General features: G+C 50.0%; 1 long non-coding RNA gene across 1 annotated transcript; it reads left to right on the top strand.

The window, feature by feature from the left end:
• The first annotated feature begins 1,542 nt into the window (after nt 1–1,542).
• On the top strand, nt 1,543–10,195 carry LOC125756093 (uncharacterized). Its single transcript, XR_007414195.1, has 2 exons — nt 1,543–1,695; nt 9,156–10,195. It is a non-coding gene; the product is annotated as an uncharacterized LOC125756093 (long non-coding RNA).
• Nucleotides 10,196–10,428: the final 233 nt, after the last annotated feature.

Genomic DNA, 10,428 nt, shown 5'->3' with positions numbered 1-10,428 from the left:
AGTCCAGACCCATGGACAGGAGGGTCTTCCCAGGGAACATAACGCAGACCTTGAGACCTGCAGGCTGAGGGGTGGGAAGGAAGCCTCTGTGAGGATGGGCTGGGGTAAACTGAGGCCAGACCACAGAAGGCCAAGGATGCCAGGCCATTGAGTTTGAACTTCATCCTGGGGAGTCCTTGAGCAGCATTAGTCAGGGAAATGTCACTAACAGATTTATATTCTAGAAGGATCATGCTGACAGCTTCTGGACAGCAGACCAGAAGGGTCTCTAGCAGGAGGGAGCATTACTGTAGCTCTCTGGGGAAAAAGAGCAGGTTAGATATCTCACACCATAAATCAGGATAATCTCTAAATGAATTAAAAATTAAATGTATAAATGAAGCCACAGAAGTATGGGAAGAATTGAGCTTTACAATCTTGAAGCAAAGGAAGGCTTTTCAAACTATGAGGCGTAATTTAACAACTGTAAAAGATGGATAGATCAAAACCTTGTGAAGCAAAAGCGACTGTAAGCAAAGTCAAAAGACCCAAGTGGGAAAAAAATATTTACAACTCAGATCACTGTCAGAGAGCTAATATCCCTAATATACAAAAAGCTCTTGGAAACTAAGGAGATAAAGACCAATGATGCAATAGGAAAAAAATGATGAAGAACGAGGACAGTGAAATACAGAAGGCCCTCAGACATAAACAATGCAAATTAAGAGAAATGCAAATTAGCCCTGCAGTGGCTTCTCACTATCCACTTGGCAGAAATGCAAATTTGACAGCACCCCTTTGTTGGTAAAAACTATGTAGGAAGAGATATCACCCCACAGACTCTGCAATGACTATCAAAACAGCAAGTACATTAACCTTTTGACCTAGCAATTCCACTTCTGCAAATGTATCCTTTAGATATATGCCTAAATGTTGAGAGCGACAGATGAGAAATCTAAGTGGAAATATGTATTTAAAAAAAAAAAGAAGAAGAAAATGTGCAGGGTGCCTGGGTGGCTCAGTCAGTTAAGCGTCTGCCTTGGGCTCAGGTCATGATCCCAGGGTCCTGAGACAGAGCCCTGTGTTGGGCTCCCTGCTCACTGAGGAGTCTGTTTCTCCCTCTCCCCCTACTCTTCACCCCCACTCTTGCTCATGTGTGCATTCTCTCTCTCTCTTTCTCTCTCTCTTTGAAATAAATAAATAAAATATTAAAAAAAAAAAAAAAAAAAGAATGTGCATGGCACAGCAACCTGAACTGGATCCACCCTTCACCTTGCTCGGGCCTCTGGAGGCGGTTGCGTGAGGGGCCACCGTTGTCTCAGACTTCAGGTCAGTTCGGCCATGGGGCAGGGGCCAGGAGGAGAGAGCAGAGGTGTTGATCCCCCTGTACAGACATCTCTGGCCAACTGCACTCCTGACCGGAGGTCACGGCTCCTGCCCCGGCACCCCCGCTGGCCGTCTCCCTCCTTCCCTCGTCCCCAAGCCCCCTCGCTCAAAGCTCGGGCAGTAAGGATAAGGGCCGCCCCTTGTGACTTCACTACCTCCTGCCCACGCCTCCCCGAAGAGTCCTTCTTAGTAAACGCTCCTCGAATTGCCCAGTTTGAGTGAGCCATCTGTTTCCTGCCAGTCCCCTGCCGGATGCAGCAGCTATTTATAAAAAGGACGAGGACGTACTCTAGGTATCCGTCTGGGAAGATCTGCAGGGCGCATTATTAAGTAAGTATATAGTAGTTACCTGAGATGTGAGGACGCCGGAGGCAGAGGGAGAATAGGGCGCAGCATCTGCGTGTGTGCGCGCGTGCGCGTGTACGCGTGTGTGCATGTGGGTGTGGGTGTGGGTGTGCTTAAAGGAACGCAGCGGACCCATGGGAGGCTGAGAAGAGGGTGGTTGATGGGGGAACGGAGTAGGTACACGAGGGAATGGGCAGGTAGGACTTTCCTCTGTCTGTGTTTTCACATGCAGGGTCTCCCTGTGGGCTCCAGTCTCTCCGGCCCGGCCACACCCCCACGGGGGTCTCCCCTAAGTCAGCACCCCCTGCCCTGAGCTCAGGAACCTACGATTCCCTGTGCAAGCCTCCAAACAAGATTGGAGCAGAACAACACAGGAGGGATGCCCGAACTCCACTCCCGGGCCCTCCAACACGTCCATGAACCCTACTAAACCATGGGATCTCCGAATAATTAGTTGTCAAGGAAAAATAAATCACTTGCGGGGTCTGAGCCTCTCCCAGGACCTCAGAGGATCCAGAGGCCCCTCCCTTTCCTGCCCTCAAGCACACATTTCCTGGGCCCCTCCCCTCCTCCTCCTCCCAGGACACACTGTGTAGAGCCCCACCCCCAACTCTGAAGGCCCCTCCTGGCCTACCCTGACCTCAGTGTCTCAAGACCAAGTTCCATGTGCTATAAGTTTGTGCGCTGGGCTGGCCTTCACACTCAGCTTGGCCATGAGTGGAGTGCTGAGCCTCTCTGGTCTTTGGGGGTCCCATGTATAAACCCAGGAGCATTCCAGTCCCCACTTCCCAGGGCTGCAGAAGCGGTGATGGAGATGCTGTGGATGGCACCCTTTGCACCGTGCCAGCACACAACATACACACATACAAGACATTCATTTGGTAGAAGGTCAGATGCCAGAGGAGGGCAAGGGAAAGGGCCAGCCTGAATGGGACCTGGGTTTCCCTTGTGAAGAATTCATTTCTGAGCCATAGTCTTCCCTGCTGAGAGGCTGGGCAGGCACTTTAAGCCCCAGATTAGGGCTGGGCACTTTACAGCTTTTTGCTTATTGAAGCATCGAACCAGCTCCATGGTAAATGTTAGCCCATTCTGCAGATGGGAAAGTGAAGGCTCAGAGAGCCCAGGCTGGCCTCCCTGACTGCTGCGGGTGATCTGTACCTAGCCTCAGACTCCTATCCATGGCTCTTCCATCAGGGTCTGCAGCCTAGCGTGCCTGGCCCCCCTGGACTCCTGGAGTCTTCTGGGGCCCCCCACTCCCCCACCCTGCTGCTCAGCCCCTGCCTGTCCTCACCACCTGGCTCCCGAGGGCTCTGGCTCTCACTGCCTGCTGGACAAGCAGCTCTCCTGAGCAGTTCTGGGTAGCTAGCCCAGCTTCCAGCTCTTCTCTTGCCCACTGCCCCATCTCCCTAAGGGACAACCACACTGGCTCCCCACCTCATCTCCCATCCAAGGGAGGCTCCCACCTTCACTGTCCAAACTGCAAAGTCCAGGAGCCAGACTGTCACTGGCCAGTGCCCTGGCTCCGTGCACCTCCATGACAGCCCACCTGGGCACAGGGGCACAAGTCCAAGCGCAGACCCTTCCACCTGGGGAAGTGGAGGGGTGAGGACAGAGGGCAGCCACTCAGGATGCCACCAGAAAGAGCTGTGTGGGCTACTGGAGAGATGGAACTCCCGCCCAGCATCGCAGACTGGAGTCTTAGGTGGATCTGAGGAGGGTGTCCAGTGAAGGAAACGCTGGTGGCTCTTCTCGGAGTGCAGCTCCACTAGTGACCAGATCCAGGCCCTGTTAAGCAAGCTGGGGTATTGTGGCAAACACAAGGGACAGCAGTAGCGGCCAGTCCTGCAGCCAGAGCCCAAAGACAGAGCAGGGGCTCCTGTCAGACCAAGGTGTCCAGGATGCTGGCATCACAGACCAACGGGGCTCATGCTCCCACATGGCCGGGGCTGTGCCGCTAGCTGAATCCTCCTGCCCTGGTGAGCTGGGGCCTGGCCCAGAGTTCTGGAAAGGTGTAGGTTGAGGCTCAGTGAAGGATCAGCAGGAGTACAGAGGCACCTAAGGCACGCCCTCTTCCCCTCCTTCCCCGCAACCCTGGTGTAGACAGCGAGCAGGACAACGCCCCAGAAACAGTGGCTGGACCAAGAAAGCCAGCAATTCACCTCCTCCCCTGCCCTCCAGACCCAGGCCCAGGGGGTACAGGAGGGAATGGGTTCTTCTGCTGTTTTCTGTTTCATTCCTTTTCCCGGTGGTTGGCAGGAGATTTGAGATGATTTCCATTGTCTTTGTCTAAGTGAGTTGCTGAGAGTAATTTATCATTAAACTAAGCATGGCAGGAGTGGTCAGAGCCCCCTACCTGTGACAGGTCCCTGCCCACACCAGCTACCCACATTGGGAGCAGTGCCCTAGTCTACACTGGGATCCACACAGGGAGCACTGCCCCCATCCACATGGGAGCACTTCCCACTCCCTTCTCCCCATGGGAGCACCTCCTACTCCCTTGTCCCCATGGGAGCACTCCCCACTGACCCCATAATTTACTCTCTGGCTGACAGGGCAGCCCTGAACCAGGACCCCTGGCCCATTTCAGGACCAGACCTTGGAAGCCACCTGTGGGCTGTAATTCTCCCCCTCAGAGTTTGAATCTCAACAAGCCTTCTTTGTGGACTCCGAAAGTTGGTGCCGTGTGTAAAGGAAGACTGGGGCCTGAGAAAGTCCCTTTGAAGCCCCTGTGTGTGGCTCAGTCGGTTCCTTGTAGTTGGCCACAGAAGCCCTTAGACATTGGTGAGCGACTTGACATTCCAGCCGCCCTCCCTGGGCTGTAATCCTGCCATGAGCTTTCAGGAATATGCACCCGCTTCTCTGGGCATGAACCCAGTCGCTCCAGGCCAGAGGGGCACGGAGGCAGCCCAGAGACAGGCATGCCAAGGGAAGAATGAAAGAGTCTGAGGGAAGGCAGAGGCTCAGATTCCACAACTGGGAGGGACAAGGAAGCCGAGAAGGCGGCAAGACCCGTGGTTGATGATGTAACAGGCTGACAGGGGTGCAGGGGGCAGAACTGGGGCCAGTGCTCTGGGGCCCCAACTCCCTGCTGGATCAAAGGCTCCCAACCCTCCAAAGCCTGTGGACACAAGGGACAGCCGGTGCCCGAGTTCTGGCCAAGCCAGCCAGAGAGTGCCCCAAATGCTCAGGACAGCAGGGTGGTGGCTGCATGCCAGTGGTCTCTTCTGAGTGGAAGGGGAGAGGTCGCAGTCTGCTTATTTATTTGACATTGGCAAAACATTTGAAATGCTACTAATAAAACTGTAGGTACCCTTGAGCATCCCAAGCCCACCACTCCGTTTGCAAAGGTAAGCCAGGCTGTCGGCCGTGGCACGGGCGTGTGTGTGTGTGTGTGTGTCTGTACCTGCATGTTTGCCCACAAGCCTGTAAGATAACACTGCAGCCAAGAGCCATATATGTGGACTCACACGCAAGTGCAGCTCTAGGTGCCAGGGGTGCAATCGAAGACAAGGAGCAACTTTCATAGCCATCAGCAGCCCAGCTGCCCGCCAGCATACCTGTATCATCTGCTCAGGCTGCCATGCCAAGTACCAAGGGCTGAGGAGCTTCAACAATAGAAATCTCTTTCCACACAGTCCTGAAGGCCAGACGTCCAAGATCGAGGTGTCAGCAGGGTTAGTTTCTCCTGAGGCCTCTCTCCTTGCCCTATAGATGGCCACCTTCTCACGTAGTTGTCCCTCTGGGTGCATCTGTGTCCTAATCTCCTCTCATCATAAGGACACCAGTTATACTGGGTTCAGGCCCACTCACATGACCTCATTCTTACCTAGAACAGTCACATTTTGAGGTATATATGAATTTCATATATTGGACATAGGACAATTCAGTCCAAAACATCTGTGCCCTGTACCAACTAGGAATCAATTTGGCTAAGAGTAACAGGAACTGAAAACAAACCAGATAGAAGTGTAGGCATCTCTTGTATGAAAGGCCAGAGGTGGGCAAGCTAGGGCTTCCTAGCAGCTCTGCTCACCCAAAGTTCCCAGGAACCTGGCTGGTGGCTCCATCCTGCCTGGCCTCCTTTCCCTAGATCTTCTGACTGATGCTGCAGTTCCAGCCAACACAGCTGCATTCCCAACCTCAGGAAGGAGGAAAGGATAAGGGGAAAGGGATGAACGGTACCCACTGGCTATCTTTCAAGGAAGATTCCAGAAATTGCCCCTCCACCCTTCTCCTTACATGTCAATGCCTGAACCTAATCATGTGGCCACACCTGCTTGCAAAGGAGAACATGAGTCTCAGCCTTGATTCTGGGAGCAACTAAAGTGTGGAGTCTGGTCATTACTGAGTAACAGGACGTGAGGAATAGAGGCACGCTCTAGTCTCCATCGCATATTCATGTCAGCAATTATCACTTTATCCTTTGCACTCACCTAACGTGGCTTCACACTCTTGTTTTAATTTGCAGTTTCCCCATAATTAGTGATGTCCGCCAGCAGCATGTTTGAAGTTTCCCATCTTAGCATTTCCCAAATTTTCTCTTCTTGGAATTGCCGGTCTTCCTTGTGGTTTGCTTTGTCTTTTCTTTATTGATTTGTAGAACTGCTTACATATCCTAGTATTAATCCTTGGTCCTTTTTTTATATGTCACAGAGTTTTGCTCCTTGTCTGCCATGTGTTACATTTGTTTCTGGCATCTGTAGTCAGAAAGACGATTTTTGGTTTCATATTATACACTGTAGCCTTCCGTTGTGGTTGATTTTTCTTTTTCTTTTAATATTTCATTTATTTATTCATGAGAGACACACAGAGAGAGAGAGGCAGAGACACAGGCAGAGGGAAAAGCAGGATCCGTGTAGGGAGCCCAATGCGGGACTCGATCCCAGGACCCCAGGAACATGACTTGAGCTGAAGGCAGACGTTCAATCACTGAGCCACCCAGGTGCCCCTGTGGTTGATTTTTTTCACTGGTGTGTCCTTTATTTATAGCATTATGTGCACCAAGCTGGTAACCGTATTCTCTACGCGCTTTAATACTTTATTCTTTCGTTTCTTCTGTTAGGTCTTTGACTGATATGATTTTTTTTTTCCTAAGCCATGAGGTAAGATCTAATTTATTTATTTTTCCTGAGAGTGGGTCACCATCTTGGCCCATTTGCCTCTGGCTCCTTCTGGGCCCTGGCTTAGCCCCATCGCACAGGGAGCTGACCCCACGGGCCACCTGGCTTCTGGCTGGATTGAAGGGCAGAAGAAAAGCACAGCCAGCATGCTCCTGCCCCTCCCCACTCTGCCCAGGTGGCCTCTCTGGAAAGAACCACACCCACTCCATGACTCCAGCTGTCCCTGGGTAAGCCCACCATGCTCCCAACCCCCACTGGCTGGCCCCAACCCACTGTGTCCCCTCACCTCGGCGGGCTGGGCTGTCTCTCTGGCCCCTGCTGGCTTCTCCGCTCTCCCATCACCTGTGCAACCAGTACCCTGTATCCATTCCTTCTATTTTATTTTATTCTTTTAAAGATTTTATTTATTTGAGAGAGAGACATGAGTAAGAGAGAACATGAGTGGGGGGAAGGGAAGAAGAGGAAGCAGACTCCCCACTGAGCAGGGAGCCCCATTCGGAACTCAATCCCAGGACCTAGGGATCACATCCTGAGCTGAAGGCAGACGCTTAACCACTGAGCCACCCAGGTAACCCCTTCTATTTTAAATATTCTTCTCCTTTCTTGAGTATGCCCTGACCGAGACAACAAGCCAATTTTCCCTATTTATTAAAAAAAGGAAAGGAAAATGATCTTCCCACGGAGTGGAAATGCTACCTTTTCTTGCACTGAATTCCCAGAGGCTGTATGCACAAATCATTCTAGATCATTCTGGATCATCAACCCCAACCCCAGGGCTGTTGTGGTTCTCATGCCGACACCACACGATTCCAAGCTCTAGAGATCCCAGAATTCTGGGAGAACCCAATACTATTCTTCATCAGAAGCACTTTATTTATCTTGCCTGTGATGTCTTCCTTATGAATGTTGGGGTCAGGTTAAGGAACTTCATGAAAAATTCCCCCTACTGAGATTTTGGCTGCGATTTCCCTGAGGAGCAAGAAGTCTTCAGGATAGAAGTTGAGTAGATGTTTCTCACCATTGACTGAGATTTTCTGTTGTGCTCCTCATAGAGGTTTTGTGATTCCCAACATTTGAATCCTCCCACTTTGGGCCAGATTCATTCCCAGGTATTTTCCAGATTCTGAAGCTCATGTAACTGGCATGATGTGTTTCTATCACATCTCTAGTTATTGCTGCCGTGAGGAACGTTACCACTCTTCGTGTCGATCTGGTTTGCCATATTGCTGGACTCTCTAATTAACTCCAGTAATTTAACAGGTGACTGAGTCTTCTTGGATTTTCTAGATAGAGGGGCATATCTAACTGTAATAATGACAGTTTCTGTTTCCTTCCTTTGCAATTTTAGCTTCTTTATTGCCAAGACTCCATATTTCAACTAGAAGCCATGAAAAGCACTTGAATTTATCTCAATCCTGGCTTTCAATAGGAATTGGCCTAATATTTCACCATTAGATATGACATTTGCTTGAGATTTCTGACAGATGTCCTTTATCAAGTTAAGGAATTTGTCTTTTATTCCTGAGAGTTTAGGGGGATTTTTTTGTTTTGTTTTGTTGTTTTAATCAGGATTAAAGGAGGTTCTGCTATCAGTAGTAGTATTCATTGGGATCAACCATTCCACTGGGAAAAAGCAGAACAATTGGACCAAATCTTTTTAAATCTGTCAGGGTGCATCAGAAAGCTAACAAGATAATGAAGAATTCCTGAGCCAGGTTGGGAGATCCTCAGAGAGGATGGAGGCCCAGGAGGTAAACCCTATGTTGGTAGTCAGAACTCGAAGTCAGCTCCAGGACCCCTCCCTGCTGGTGTACACACCTTCTTCAGGTTATTCCATCAAATATTCAGGTAGCCACTTCTGAGGAATGAATTTTGCAAGTGTGATTAATGTTCCAAATCACTTGATGTTGTGATAGGGAGAGTATCCCTGGTTGGCCTGACCTAATCAGGTGAGCCCTTAAAAGGGACAAGTTTCTTCCCAGCAAAGGAGATTCTACGTGTGGGAGAGAGTCTCTTTTGCTGGCCTGAAAGATGCAGAAGGCAAGAGACACAGGCAGCCTGTAGGAGCTGAGGGCAGCCCCTGGCTGCCAGCCAACAAGGAAACAGGGACCTCAGACCCATAAATGCAAGGAATAAGTTCTACCAATGATCCAAATGAGCTTGGAAGCTGGCGCTGAGCTCCAGGTGAGAGGCAGCCCATATGACACCTTGATTTCAGCCCAATGAGACCCTAAGCAGAGAGCCCAGTCCTCTGACCTACACACCTGTGAGCTAACGAACAACTGTTGTAAGCTGCTGCTAAATTTGTTGTGATTTGTTACGCAGGGAAGAAAACAAATACATTTGCTACTTCCAGAGAAGGCAGCCAAGACCCCAAGTGACATTCTGATAGCTTCACCAAGGGATCGAGGCCAGGCCCTACTGTCTGAAAACTGAAAAATACATCTTGAACTAATTCATGGATCAAAGGGCGGGGTGGTATCACAATGTGAGTCAGAAAATACACTGAACAGAGTGGTAACGAAAAATGCTATCAAAGTTTGGGTGATTGTAGCTGACGCCATGCTTGCTGGGAAACACGGTTTTGAACAGAAGTATTACAAAAGACAAGGTTGGAAATAACAGCAAAATGAACCAAAGTCTGTGAAAGGAAAGAGGTGATTAAAATATAAGCGGACACCAACTAACTTTTTCAGGCAACAGGTAAAAAGGTCCCACCAAGCCAAAAGTTTGTTCTTTAAAAAGCAAAATAAAATCGATAAGACCTGCAGAGCTGGAGCAGGATAAAAATGGAGAAGGTACAAGAAAATCATGTCAGAAATGAGAATGAAGATGGCGCTGTGGATCTCACAGATGTTCAGAAGATGAGAGACAGGAGTTAAGCAGAGTCACCATAGAACCACCAGTTCGGGCCCCAGGGACCTACCCAGGAGAACAGGACAGACGCTCACCTAGAAGCGTGTCTGCAGGCATCCGCAGCAGTGTTGTTCAAAGTAGGCAAAAAGGAGAGACAAGTCAGATGCCCACCAGCTGATGAACGAGTAACAAACTTATCCACCCAAGGGAATAGTATGAGCCACCAAGAGGAGCCACCAAGAGGAACCACCAAGCTCACCAGGTGACAACATGAATGAACCTCGAGAATCTTGTGCTGAGTGGAGGAAGCCAGCCACAAAGTCCACATGGTGAACCTGTTTATAGGAAGTGTCCAGAACAGGCAAATCCATAGAGACAGAAAAGCACATGAGCAGTTGCCAGGGGCTGAGGGAGGAGGACTCGGACTGTGGATGGGCATGGAGGTCCTTGGAGATGATGAAAATGTTCCAGAATTAAACAGTGGTGATGGTTGCACAACATCGTGAATATCCTAAGACCCACTGAGTTGTATGCTTTAATATATGCAGTGTATTTTCTTTCTTTTTTTTTCTTTTTTTTTAATTTTTATTTATTTATGATAGTCACACACAGAGAGAGAGAGAGGCAGAGACACAGGCAAAGGGAAAAGCAGGCTCCATGCACCGGGAGCCCGATGTGGGATTCGATCCCGGGTCTCCAGGATCGCGCCCTGGGCCAAGGCAGGCGCCAAACCGCTGCGCCA

The sequence above is a fragment of the Canis lupus genome, chromosome 11, assembly GCF_003254725.2.
Source record: "Canis lupus dingo isolate Sandy chromosome 11, ASM325472v2, whole genome shotgun sequence".
NCBI lineage: Eukaryota > Metazoa > Chordata > Mammalia > Carnivora > Canidae > Canis > Canis lupus.
This window is presented reverse-complemented; position numbering and strand designations above follow the sequence as displayed.